The sequence below is a fragment of the Saccopteryx bilineata genome, chromosome 3 (assembly GCF_036850765.1).
Source record: "Saccopteryx bilineata isolate mSacBil1 chromosome 3, mSacBil1_pri_phased_curated, whole genome shotgun sequence".
Lineage (NCBI taxonomy): Eukaryota > Metazoa > Chordata > Mammalia > Chiroptera > Emballonuridae > Saccopteryx > Saccopteryx bilineata.
The window spans coordinates 297,428,621-297,441,784 of record NC_089492.1 but is presented as its reverse complement, the minus strand read 5'-3'; the positions used below and the strand labels follow the sequence as shown (position 1 = coordinate 297,441,784).

The 13,164-nt window shown below is 39.2% G+C and overlaps 2 pseudogenes; one reads left to right on the top strand and one right to left on the bottom strand.

Moving 5' to 3' along the window:
• Positions 1 to 13,164, bottom strand: part of LOC136331900 (leukocyte immunoglobulin-like receptor subfamily A member 6) — a 123,145-nt pseudogene that overhangs the window by 92,548 nt on the left and 17,433 nt on the right.
• Positions 1 to 13,164, top strand: part of LOC136328822 (leukocyte immunoglobulin-like receptor subfamily B member 4) — a 30,595-nt pseudogene that overhangs the window by 7,345 nt on the left and 10,086 nt on the right.

Below are 13,164 nucleotides of genomic sequence, written 5' to 3'. Positions count from 1 at the left end.
CTTTGTATGTGAATCCTGAGAGGATGAGCGTGAATTCAGCACTTGTGCATGGACAGCTTCACCCCATCTTATTGGAACCCAGATATTTACCTTATTCAGTGTTCCTTAAATTTTATATAAAAATAAAATATAAATATGAGTATATAATTTACATTTGTTGTATGAAGGGGTTAGGGGTATAGTTAAGGTTAGGGATTGTTCCTGTTCAAAAGCACACAGAGTGTAAATATAAAGTGTGGAACTACCGCATCCTGAATGGTTAAATGATCAGATCTCCACATGTGGGATTTCACCTCTGCCTTCAGCCAATTCATAAGCAAATATTTACTGATAAAATGCTAACATTTGGGTACTTGTGCCAGACCAGACGTTCATCATGATTGAGAAGAACCCATTTCATGTGTTTTGAGACTTCAGTTTAGCCTGACCAGGCGGTGGCACAGTGGATAGAGTGTCGGACTGGGATGCGGAGGACCCAGGTTCGAGAACCCGAGGTCGCCAGCTTGAATGTGGTCTCATCTGGTTTGAGCAAGGCTCACCAGCTTGGACCCAAGGTTGCTGGCTCGAGCAAGGGGTTACTCCATCTGCTCAAGGCCCTCAGTCAAGGCACATATGAGAAAGCAATCAATGAACAACTAACATGTCATAACAAAAAACTGATGATTTGATGCTTCTCATCTCTCTCTGTTCCTGTCTGTCCCTATCTATTCCTCTCTCTGACTCTCTCTCTGTATCTGTAAAAAAAAGAAAAAAAAGAGAGACTTCAGTTTAGCAAAATACAATCATTCAAAGTCTAACGTTGTAATTAATTTACTTACCAATTAGAAAAATGAGAAAATATGAAACCAAGTGGGACCCACCAGTAGACTGCTGTTGAGGGACTGGTTTTATGAGGCAGTGGGATGCAAAAGATGAGAGTGAGAATGTCTTACAGATAAATAGAACATTCTAGAGAAACCTGGAGATGTAAAGACTATATGAAAGGGAGTAAAAGTGGACAAGGTGTTGGCTGGTCTGTCATTCAAGGATGTGGGATTATGTCTTTATTTTTTTCTTGATATTTTATTTGATTTAAATCTCCATAAAGCTTTTCCATAATAAAAGCTAACAATAATGTGAATATCTAAAACCATAAAATTTATTACCTGGTGATAATCTAACACTTTTAAAAGAATAGTTAAAATATTTATGACATTTTATATAATATGGAACAAATATCCCATAACATTTATTCAGATTTCATTCATTAACTCATATTAATATATGGTGAATTGCATTAATATAATATTTTATTACTGAAAAATTTTCTATCTATTACTTTATCAGTTTGAGTTTTTTTATGATTAATTTTAATGGGGTGACATTGATCAATCAGGGTACATAGGTTAAGAGAAAACATTTCCAGGTTATTTTGACATTTGATTATGTTGCATACTCATCACCCAAAGTCAAATTGTATTCTGTCACCTTCTATCTGGTTTTCTTTGTGCCCTTACCCATTCCAAACCCTCTCCCTCTCCTCCTTCCACCCCGTAACCACACACTTTTGTCCATGTCCCTCAGAATCATTTTTGTGTTTCATCTATGTATGGAATATAGTTCTTAGTTTTTTCTGATTTACTTATTTCACTCCATATAATGTTATCAAGGTCCATCTATGTTGTAAATTATCCAATATCATCATTTCTTATGGCTGAGTAGTATTCCATAGTGTATATGTACCACATCTTCCTTATCCAATCATCTATTGAAGAGCTTTTTGGTTGTTTCCATGTCTTGGCCACTGTAAACAATGCTGCAATGAACATGGGGCTGCATGTGTCTTTACGTACCAATGTTTCTGAATCTTGGGGGTATATACACAGTAGAGGGATTGCTGGGTCATATGGTAGTTATATTTTCAGTTTTTTTGAGGAACCATCATACTTTCTTCCATAATGGTTGTACTACTTTACATTCCCACCAACAGTGGATGAATGTTCCTTTTTTTCATAGCCTCTTCAACATTTGCTATTACCTGTCTTGTTGATAATAGCTAATGTAACAGGTGTGAGGTGGTATCTCATTATAGTTTTGATTTGCATTTCTCTAATAGCTAGTGAAGATGAGCATCTTTTCATATATCTGTTGGCCATTTATATTTCTTCGTGGGAAAAGTGTCTGTTCATGTCCTCTTCCCATTTTTTTATTGGATTATTTGTTTGTTTGTTTTTGAGTTTTATGAGTTCTTTGTATATTTTGGATATTAGGCCCTTATCTGTGCTGTTGTTTGAAAATATAATCTCTCATTTAATTGGTTGTCTGTTTGTTTTGTTGTCAGTTTCTTTTGCTGTGCACAAGCTTCTTAGTCTGATGTGGTCCCATTCATTTATCTTTGCCTTCACTTCCCTTGCCTTTGGGGTCAAATTCATAAAGTGGTCTTTATAACCAAGGTCCCTGAGTTTAGTACCTATGTTTTCTTCTATGTAATTTGTTTCAGGTTTTATATTTAGGTCTTTGATCCATTTTGAATTAATTTTAGCACAAGCGACAAACAGTCAAGTTTCATTTTTTTAAATGTGGCTTTCCAGCACCATTTGTTGAAGAGACTTTCTTTTCTCCATTGTGCATTGTTGGCCCCTTTATCAAAAATTATTTGACCATATGTATGTGGTTTTATTTCTGGGTTTTCTATTTTGTTCCATTGGTCTGAGTGTCTATTTTTCTGCCAATACCATGTTGTTTTGATTATCGTGGCTCTATAATAATATAATTTAAAGTTAGGTATTGTAATGCCCCCAGCTTCGTTCTTTTTCCTTAGAATTGCTTTGGCTATTTGGGGTTTTATAATTCCAAATAAACCTGATGATTTTTTGTTCCATTTCTTTAAAAAAGACATAGGAAAAATAAAAAATAAAAAAAAAATAATAAAAAGACATTGGAATTTTGAAGGGAATTGCATTAAATTTGCATATTGCTTTTGGTAATATAGTCATTTTGACTATATTTATTCTTTCTATCCAAGAACAAGAAATATTTTTTTATTTCATTGTATCTTTTTTGATTTCTCTTAACAATGCTTTGTAGTTTTTATCATATAGAGACCCTTTACATTCTTTATTATGTTTATTTCTAGCTATTTTATTTTTTTGTTGTTGCAACCATGAAGGGGATTATTATTTTGAGTTGGTTTTCTGATGTTTCATTGTTGGCATATAGAAAGGCAATGGACTTTTGTATATTAATTTTGTGTCCTGCGACCTTATTGTATTTGTTTATTGTTTCTAGAAATCTTTTTGTGGATCTTTGGGGTTTTTGATGTATAGGATCATATCATCTGAAAAAAGTGAAACCTTTACTTCTTTTATCCCAATTGAATGCCTTTTATTTCTTTCTTTTGTCTGATCACTGTGACTAGAACTTCCAGTACTACGTTGAATAAGAGTGGAGAGAGGGACCACCTTGTCTTGTTCCTGATTTTAGGGGAAAAGTCCTCAGTTTTATGCCATTTAATATGTTGTTAGCTGATGGTTTATCATAAATGTCCTTTATTATGTTGAGATATCTTTCTTCTATACCCATTTTGTTGAGTGTTTTAAACATAAAATGGTGTATTTTATCAAATGCCTTTTCTGCATCTATAGATAGGATCATATGTTTTTTGTTTGTTGATATGGTGTATTACATTAACCATTTTACGTATGTTGAAACATCCTTGTGATTCTTGGATGAATTCCAGTTGATCAGGATGAATTATTTTTTTAATATATTATTGTATTTGATTTGCTAGTATTTTGTTTAGTATTTTAGCATCTGTATTCATTAGAGATATTGGTCTGTAGTTTTCTTTTTTTGTGCAGTCCTTGCCTAGTTTTGGTATGAGGGTTATGTTGGCCTCATAAAATGTATTTGGAAGTATTGCTTCTTCTTCAATTTTTTGGAAGAATAGGAACCCAGTCTTCTTTGAATGTTTGATAGAATTCACTAGTATAGCCATCTGACTCTGGACTTTTATTTTTGGGGAGGTTTTTGATAGTTGTTTCTATTTCCTCTCTACTTATGTGTCTGTTTAGGCTTTCTACTTCTTCATGACTCAGTCTAGGAAGATTTTACTGTTCTAGGAATTTATCCATTACTTCTAGATTGTTAAATTTGGTGGCATATAGTTTTTCATAGTATTCTACAATAATTCTTTGTATATCTATGATATCTGTGGTGATTTCTCCTCTTTTGTTTTGGATTTTGTTTATATGAGTCCTTTCTCTATTTTCCTTAGTGAGTCTTGCCAAGGGTTAGTCAATTTAGTTGATCTTTTCGAAGAACCAGCTCCTTGTTTTATTAATTTTTTCTATAGTTTTTCTGTTCTCTATTTCATTTATTTCTGCTCTTATTTTTATTATTTCCTTTCTTTTGCTGGTTTTGGGTTGCCTTTGTTCTTCTTTTTCTAATTCCTTAAGATGTGAAGTTAAGTGTTTTACTTGGGATTTCTCTTGTTTGTTCATATAGGACTGTAGATATATAAACTTCCCTCTTGTTACTGCTTTTGCTGCATCCCAGTGATTCTGATATGTCGTATTATCTTCATTTGTTTGTATGTATCTTTTGATCTTTGCTTTTGTTTTTTGACCCACTCATTTTTAAAAATGTGTTTTTTAGTTTCCACATTTTTGTGGGTTTGTTTACCTCTTTTTTGCAGCTGAATTCTAGTTTAAAGTCTTTAGGATCAGAAAATATGCTCGGTATAATTTTAGTCATTCTGAATTTGTTGATGTTATTTTTGTGGCCCAACATATGGCCAATTCTTGAGAATGTTCCATGTACACTAGAGAAAAATGTATACTCTCACATTGGGATGAAATGTCCTGTAGATGTCTATCATATCTAATTGTCCTAGTGTTTCATTTAAGGCCAATATTTCTTTATTGATTTTCTGTTTGGATGAATGATCTAGAGCATGGGTCCCCAAACTACCGTCCATGGGCCGCATGAATCCCCCTGAGGCCATTTATCTGGCCCCAGCCACACTTCCGGAAGAGGCATCTCTTTCATTGGTGGTCAGTGAGAGGAGCACAAAATGTGAGTGCTCCTGTGCTTTTCTAGTACTGTATGTGGCAAAACCGCACACTTGCATCACTTGTTATGGCTAGCAGTGACAAATATGGAACTGGACACTGACCATCTCATTAGCCAAAAGCAGGCCCATAGTTCCCATTGAAATACTGGTCAGTTTGTTGATTTAAAGTTACTTGTCCTTTATTTTAAATATTATATTTGTTCCCATTTTGTTTTTTTACTTTAAAATAAGATATGTGCAGTGTGCATAGGGATTTGTTCATAGTTTTTTTATAGTCTGGCCCTCCAATGGTCTGAGGGATAGTGAACTGTCACCTGTGTAAAAAGTTTGGGGACCCCTGATCTAGAGCCATCAGCAGTGTATTGAGGTCTCCAAGTATAATTGTATTTTTGTCAGTTTTTGTTTTTATGTCAGTCAGTAGCTGCCTTACATATTTTTGTGCTCCTTGGTTTGGTGCATTTATATTAAGAAGTGTTATATCTTCTTGGTTTAATGTCCCTTTATTATTATGAAATGACCGTTTTTGTCTCTGATTACCTTTGTTGTCTTGTAGTCAGCATTGTTAGATGTGAGTATTGCTACACCTTCTTTTTTTTGGATGTTATTTGCTTGGAATATTGTTTTCCATCTTTCACTTTGAATTTGTTTTTATCCTTGTAGCTTAGATGTGTTTGTTGTAGGCAGCATAGAGTTGGATTTTCTTTTTTAATCCATCCTGCTACTCTGTGTCTTTTTATTGTTGAGTTCAATTCATTTACATTTATTATAATTATTGACACTTGAGGTTTTTCTATTGCCATTTTATATATTGCTTTCTGATAGTTTTGTATCTTGTTTGGTTCTTCTCTTTTTTTTCTCTATCATTTGTATTTGTTTGATTGTAATCCATACTTATTTCTTCTGTTGCTTCTTTTTTCAAGTCATGAGCTTTTGTGGTGTTTTTTCAGGGGGTGGTTACCATTAAGTAATGGAAAGGATACATATCATGTTCATTATAGTATATTATCTCATCAGTGCTTCTGAACTCCATCCTTTTTTGCTATTGTTAATCTTTGTCCTCTCCCCTTTTTTGTTTTTGTTGTCACAGATTAATCTTATTTTTATTGTGATCTTGTTGGAGCTTTTACTTGTACTTTTGTTTTGTTCTTTGTATCTGGTCGAAAAATCTCCTTTAGTATTCCCTGAAGTGGGGGTTTTCTGGTGATAAATTTCCTCATCTTTTCTGTATCTGTAAATGTTTTTATTTCTCCTTTGTATTTGAAGGATAACTTTGATAGGTATAGTATTCTTGGCTGGAAGTTCCTCTTTCAGAACTTTAAATATTTGGGTCCACTGTCTTCTAGCTTGTAGAGTTTCTTTTGAGAAATATTATGATAATCTAATGGGCCTTTCTTTATGTGTTTTTCTTTTCCCTGGCTGCCTTGAGAATGTTTTCTTTGTCATTGGCTTCTGCCAATTTCATTATGAAGTACCCTCGAGTAGGTTTGTTAGGTTAAGATAACTCAGTATTCTGTTTGTTTCTTGAATTCCTGGTTTTAGTTCTTTCCACAGGCTTGGGAAGCTCTCATCTATTATTTGTTTGAATATGTTCTCCATTCCATTTTCTCTCTCTTCTCCTTCTGACATAACCATTATTCTTATGTTGGTCTTTCTGATGGAGTCCGACAATTCCTATAGGGCTTTCTCATTTTTTTAAAAATTTATGGGTCTCTCTCCTCTTCTCTGTGTAATGTTTCTAGTTGCCTGTCTTCTATGTCACTAACTCTCTTCTCTATCTGGCCTGTTTTATTAGCTAAGCTCCTTACTTCAGTTTTCAGTTTATGAATTGAGTTTTTCATCTCTGATTTGTTTTCATAATTTTAATTTCCTTGGTGATGTGTTCTTTTTATTCATTGAATTGTTTTTTGAGCTTCCTAAATTGCCTTTTTGTGTGCTTTCTTGTATATTCCTGATTATTTTTAGTACTCCAGTTTTAAATTCTCTGTCATTTAACTCCAAGATTTCCAAGCTATTAAAGGTTTTTTTTCCCTATCTGAGCTACATCTCTATCTTTTTTATCTATGATATTTGATTTCTTTTTTTCTTAATGGCATTTAGAGTGATATTCTTAATTGAACTAATAAGAGTTGATATAAAATTTTTTTTGAGAAAATACAGTGAAAAACTGAAAATTCTATGGTTCTAAGTGGAACAAAAAATACATAAAACAGAGGGCCTGAGTTGGGGGGAAGTGACAAAGAGGCAAAAAAAAAATGATGTAAGAACCCACAAAATGGTACAAGGAAAAATTTGGATTAAGATTAAAATAATTTGTTTGTAAATGACAGTTGAATGAGAGAAATAGTGAAAGAGAACAGAAGAAAAGAAGAAAAAGAGAAAAAGTAAGTGAAAAATGAAAATTCTATTATATTAAGTGGAACAAAAACTACATATAATAAAAGGCCAGCATTGGGGTGAATGCTAATGAGGTAAAAAGTGAGGTATAAAGCACACAAAATGCCACAAAAAATTTGATTTCATAATAAAATAATTTGTTTGTGAATGAGGATCAAATGAGAGAAAAATTGAAAGAGAAAAGAAGAAACAAAAAAAGAGAGGAAAAAGAGATAAAAGAAAAAAAGAAAAAGAATGGAAAATGTAACACTTTTGGGTAATGAAGGTCAAAATGAAAAGAGAATAATAAAATGGGAAAAGGATAAAATGTCTAAGGTGGAAGAAAAAAAGATAAAAAATAAAAGAAAAAAATGAAAAAAGTTATAAAGACTGGATTTTTTTTCTGAATTTGGGAGGTTATCTTCTTTCTTTTTATTTCTTCCCCCTCTTTTTGGCCAGTAGTGCTGTATCTCAGTTTCTGCCCTTGTGGCACTCAGGCAGATATTTGCAGTTGATGTATCGCTATGGTGATTACATAAACTAGGCCTCCATACCGTTGGTAGACGAGGCTTGTTAGTTTTTGCAGGCTCAGACAATGGGAGAGTTCGTTTTTCCTGAGCCTCTCCCCAAATATCTCCTTCCTGAACCACAGCCTGGGGACACAGCTTTGAAGTTGCTCCAGCCACTGCCTGGAGAGCAAGAGGCTCTAAGAGCTGCCAAATCTCTCCTCTATCCCTGCTCAAATCTGGGTTCTGGGGAGGGCTTTGCCAGCCAGAGCCACAAGCGTAATCAGGCAGAGCTGGGAGCTGATGGACTTTCTGGTGTCTTTCTATGAGCCTTCAGGCATGTCTAGAATGCCTCAGCGCTCCATGGGTCTAGTCTCCCCAGGGTGTTTGCACTTTATAACCTGTATCAGCTGGCAGAAAGATGTCCCAGTCACTGCCTGCAGAGCAAGAAGCCCTAAAATCTGACAAGTCCCTCCTCCAGGTCCATTCATAGCATATCCCTGGTTATGACAGCTTTACCAACCAGAGCCACCAGCTTAGGCAGGCAGGGGAGTGAGCTGACTTCTGGTCAGGCTCCTTTCTAAGGTTCTCCAGGTATGTCTAGTTAAAATTTGCCTCAGTGCTCTGTAGGACTCTTGGGTCTGCCCTCCACAGGCTTCTCCTTTGTTTGGAAGCCTGCAGCCCAGCCCACCCTACTTCCAGAGTGTTCTCTGAGGTCTGTTCCATGGGTCTGTACTTTTTTGCTTATGTTGCAGGCCTGGAAAGAAGGTTTTGTTAGCCAGAGCCACCAGCGTAAGCCAGCTGGACAGTGAGCAGACTGTGGGTGAGGCTCCTGTCAGCGATCTGCAGGTCTGCTCTCCAGCAGCTGCTTACAGGCTGTCTGCGTGCTCTTCCCTCCACCACTTCCGAAGTTCTCCTCCATGGGAGTTTGCTTTGTTAGTCTGTATGGCTGGCGGAGATGCCCCACCTGGACAGGTCTGGGCGTAGGGAAGCCGGCTCTGGGCACTTCCTGCACTGTTGTTTGGGAAGCTAGGATTATACAGAAACTCTAGCCACAGCCCACACAGGGGACAACTGCTGACAGTCTCTGACCCAGCCCCTCCATGCCTCTGGGAACACAGACGCCCATGCCGGAAGCACCAGGGGGATCCACTTGCACACTGCCCGTGCTCGCTGACTGGGAGACCAGGAGTAAACAAAGCCCAAAGCCGCTCTGGTATGAGTCTCTGCAAGAAACCCCCTCCCCCACCTCTATTGGGGTTTGCTCCTGGCATTAGCTCCACATTGGTGAATTCAAGCAGAGCCGCAGGCACACTCTCTCCTTGGCTTGAACATCTCTGCCTTAGCCAGCTTATTCTCTTCCCTCACCCACCTTTCTTCTCAGTTCCAAGTGAAAGCAGCTCTTCCTCAGATCAGTGAGAAAAGTGGAATACTCTGTTCTTCATCTTATTTCCTTCAGAGTGGATTATATATTCAGCCACCTTTTTGCCCAGTCGTACTTTTGTTTGATGTATGTGTATTTCAGATGCTCCTGGGATTGTTTTTCTGTCTCTAGTTGTTGAAATTGTTGAAATTTCAGGGAGAGGTATCGGGAGCACCCCTCACAGTACCATTTCTCTGACGTCCGGGATTATGTCTTAAAGACAAAAGAAATACATAAAAATGGACTGCTATAATCAGACTGTTTATGAAGATCATATGTGATGTGCATAACAAATGGATTAGGGAAATGCAATATTTATATAGACACAATAAAATAACAACAGTAATTAAACCTCAGTATTGTGTTCAAACAATGTATGTGAATGGCTTACATGGATTGGATTCAGCATGCTGTCTTTACATATTCTGTGGCAGTCCCAAACACATTAAAAAAAGACAAATGAGAAAAAAAAACAACTTGGTGATACTTCAAGTTTTGTGGTTTTAGCTCAGGGCATGGGAATGGATTGGCTGGGTATAAATGGTTCTTAAAAAGGAGATATGAGGAAGCAAGGAAGTAATCAATCATTCAGTGTGTGTGTGTGCATGTGTGTGCATGTGCGTTCATGAACTAACTGCACCTGTCTGCTTGAGAAAACACAGAAGGGGGAGCTGAGGATGGAGGGGATTCCATCTGGATGATTCAGAACAAAGAGTCTGGATTTACTCTAAGAACAGTGAAGTCCATGAGAGATTTGAAACAGAAATGGACAAATACTGACAGAGATTTGGAAAGACTGATGTGAAGAGTGAACTGGAGAAGGGAGTAGGGGTTTGGAGCTCAGAACCCAAGGAGGTTATAGAAATGACCACTGTCCTGGGAGGGTGTGTATGGTGACCTTCCCTCCCTGCCTTGACTGGAGACAGAAAGGTGCCCTCAGAGGCAGTGAGATAAGGGATGGGAGAAAGAGGTCTGGGGAAGGGTAGGGTCTGGTCATCCCTTCTGTTCCCACAGGAGAGCCCATCTCTCCCTCCTGACCCTGGGACACAGGTCCTGCCTCTCATGGTGTTCACCTGACTTCCTGTTCCTGTTTCTTTGAGCAGGAGGATATCCATCTTTGTGTCCCTCTCCTCGGGTTAAATCATTTGACTTATTTCTGCTTCTACAGAGAAGATTGATGCTGCGTGTCATGGTCCTTTTCAAACTGTGCAGTCTTGAGGATTTAGCTAAGAGGCACATCCATGAGATTTCTGTTAGATGACTGGAAATACAAACACATACACACACACAATTATATATTGATGTGGCACTACCACCTGAATGGTTGAACAACACTTCTGCAGGTATTTCATCTCTTGATCTCCTTTCCCTCACTTGTAGCAGCAGCCTGATACCAACCCCTCCCCTACAAATGGGGTGACAATTCACCCCACCTGAGATACAGGGGAGAGGAGACCAGCCATTCAAAGCCAGATGGGTGTTTTGGAGATCTGAGAAATTGACAAGCAGAGACACCACATCTAGTAGAGCAAGAGAAAAAATTGAGACTCAAACCACTCATGTAGTCACCTGCATCGTGACAGAGACCGTGAAGTGCAGTTGGAGGTCATGATGTTTCCATCACGTGGTGCTGACCAGATGGGTTAGTCTGTGGAACAAGGTGCACGTTCACATCTGCTTCACACCTCGTACGGTAATAGAGGTCAGATGGGCTACAGATGAAAATGTGAAAAGCAAATAAATTTCTTTTCCTTTTGCAAATAAAAACAGGAAAATACATTGCTAGCTTGTGCAATACAAAGTTCTCTTCAACTGGACACAAATCTATGAACTTAGTGGAAAGATGGGTACAGCGGAATCTGATAACGTTATGAACTTCTGTTCCTCACAGACACCAGCAGGGAGCGAAGAGGAAACCACACAATGGGACTCAGTGGGAGAAGGTATGTGTGATGCCAAAATCAGACAGTGGGCTTGTACTGAGGTCATTTAAGGAATATGTAGACATCTATAATGTGACAGCAGATACCAGAAAAGGAAGCAAGAACTTTAATAAGTGAATTACATTGACATGCAAATATACAGTAATATTTTAATTGGCACTGAACTTTGTAAATGTTTGAAGAAATGTACAATAAACCACAGGATGGTGACAATACACACGATGAATGGCTAAAATAAAGAGGGCAGAAAATGCTAAGGGTTGGCATGGATGTGACCCTGTCAGGACCCTCAGACACAGGGAAAGGATTGGAAATGTGATATCCACTCTGCGAGAGTTGCTGAGCAGAATCTTTCACAAGTGAGCACCCTCAAGGACCATGGTTGGCGTTCCGTTGTGCTGTATAGAGTCAGACTGTCAGAGGCCGAGTCAGAACAAGACCCTGGTTCCCGCACTCTCTGAGCAGGAGTTCAGATCAGGCAGAAAGAGGAAAACCTGGAAATTAGGAAAGACCTGATATGTCTTTTGAGACCATGGAGTCCTCCTGATCGCTCCCTTTTCTCTTCATCATAGAAAAACCCAGAGCCAGGCCCAGGGCGGGGCTGTACCCTTGCTGTGTGTCCACAGCTGTGGGAACCCGGAAGGGCAGCAGACCCTGACTCACCACATCCTCTGCGTCTCTGTCCTTCAGGCCCAGGGGCTCCTCCATCTGCAGAGCGGGAGCACTCCGAGCAGACACCATGCTGTACCTCCTCTCTACTCTTCTCTACCTTGGTCAGTTGTGGACATGGGGAGGGGGCAGCACAGTCAGTTAGGGAGGCTACACCCCTTTGTTCATGGGAACCTTAGGCTCAGGCAGCTTTTGAGGTTGGGTTCCTCTAGAGAAAGGATTCAGCTCCAATATCCAGGTACAAACCTGTGACAGGGACTCTCTGCAGGGCTGAGTCTGGGCCAAAGGACCTGTGTGCAGACAGGTGAGTCCTCTCCAAGCTTCCCTTCCCCTCCTTGTGTTTCAGGCCCCGGGACTCATGGGGGTGCCCAGATGCCCTGATATGAGGGGGTGAAACAGGAAGAATTGGGCTGAGTTCGGAGATCAGAGGTGGGAAAGGTGTTTCTAATGCAACCTCTGTATTTTTCCCCCCAGGGACTGTCCCCATACCCACAATCCTGTCTGAGCCAGAGTCTCTAATCCCCTTGGGAAGCTCTGTGACCATATGGTGTCAGGGTACAGCAGGAGGCAAGGAGTTCGAGCTGTATAAAGAAGAAAAACATTCAATTTGGAATGCACATGCCGTGGAAGCCCACCAACAAGTGCAAATTCTCCATCACAAACATGACAGAGCATGACGCAGGGTGATATCACTGTTATTACATCTGCCCCACTGGCTGGTCTGAGTACAGTGACCCCCTGGACCTGATGGTGACAGGTGAGGGGACACTCAGCGGTCGGAACCTCAGGCTTTGCCCTCAGGAAGGGGATCTACTCTCAGGTGATCTCCCCTCTCACAGCCCAGCCCTGGGGGACAGGAGGGAGATGTGAGCCCATTTAACATGTTGCCTCCACCTCTCCTAGGAATGGACAGCAAACCCAGCCTCTCATGTTGTGGACCATAAATGGCAAAAAGCCACTGTAGATTTGAGGCTTAGCAAAGGCTAAGTTCTCTCCCCTCCACCTCCATATTTGTCTGTGCTGCTGAGTATTTGCATCCACTCTACTTGCTTCCTTGGGTTGCTGAAAGCAACATACATGCCCTTCGTCTGACTTTTTGTTTGTTTCAGAATTTGGTAGATTTCACTAATGTATCCTGTTTTTGCCTTGGAAGAGTTCCTGTCTTAGCCTTGGATGTACAACTTTGTATCAAGGTCC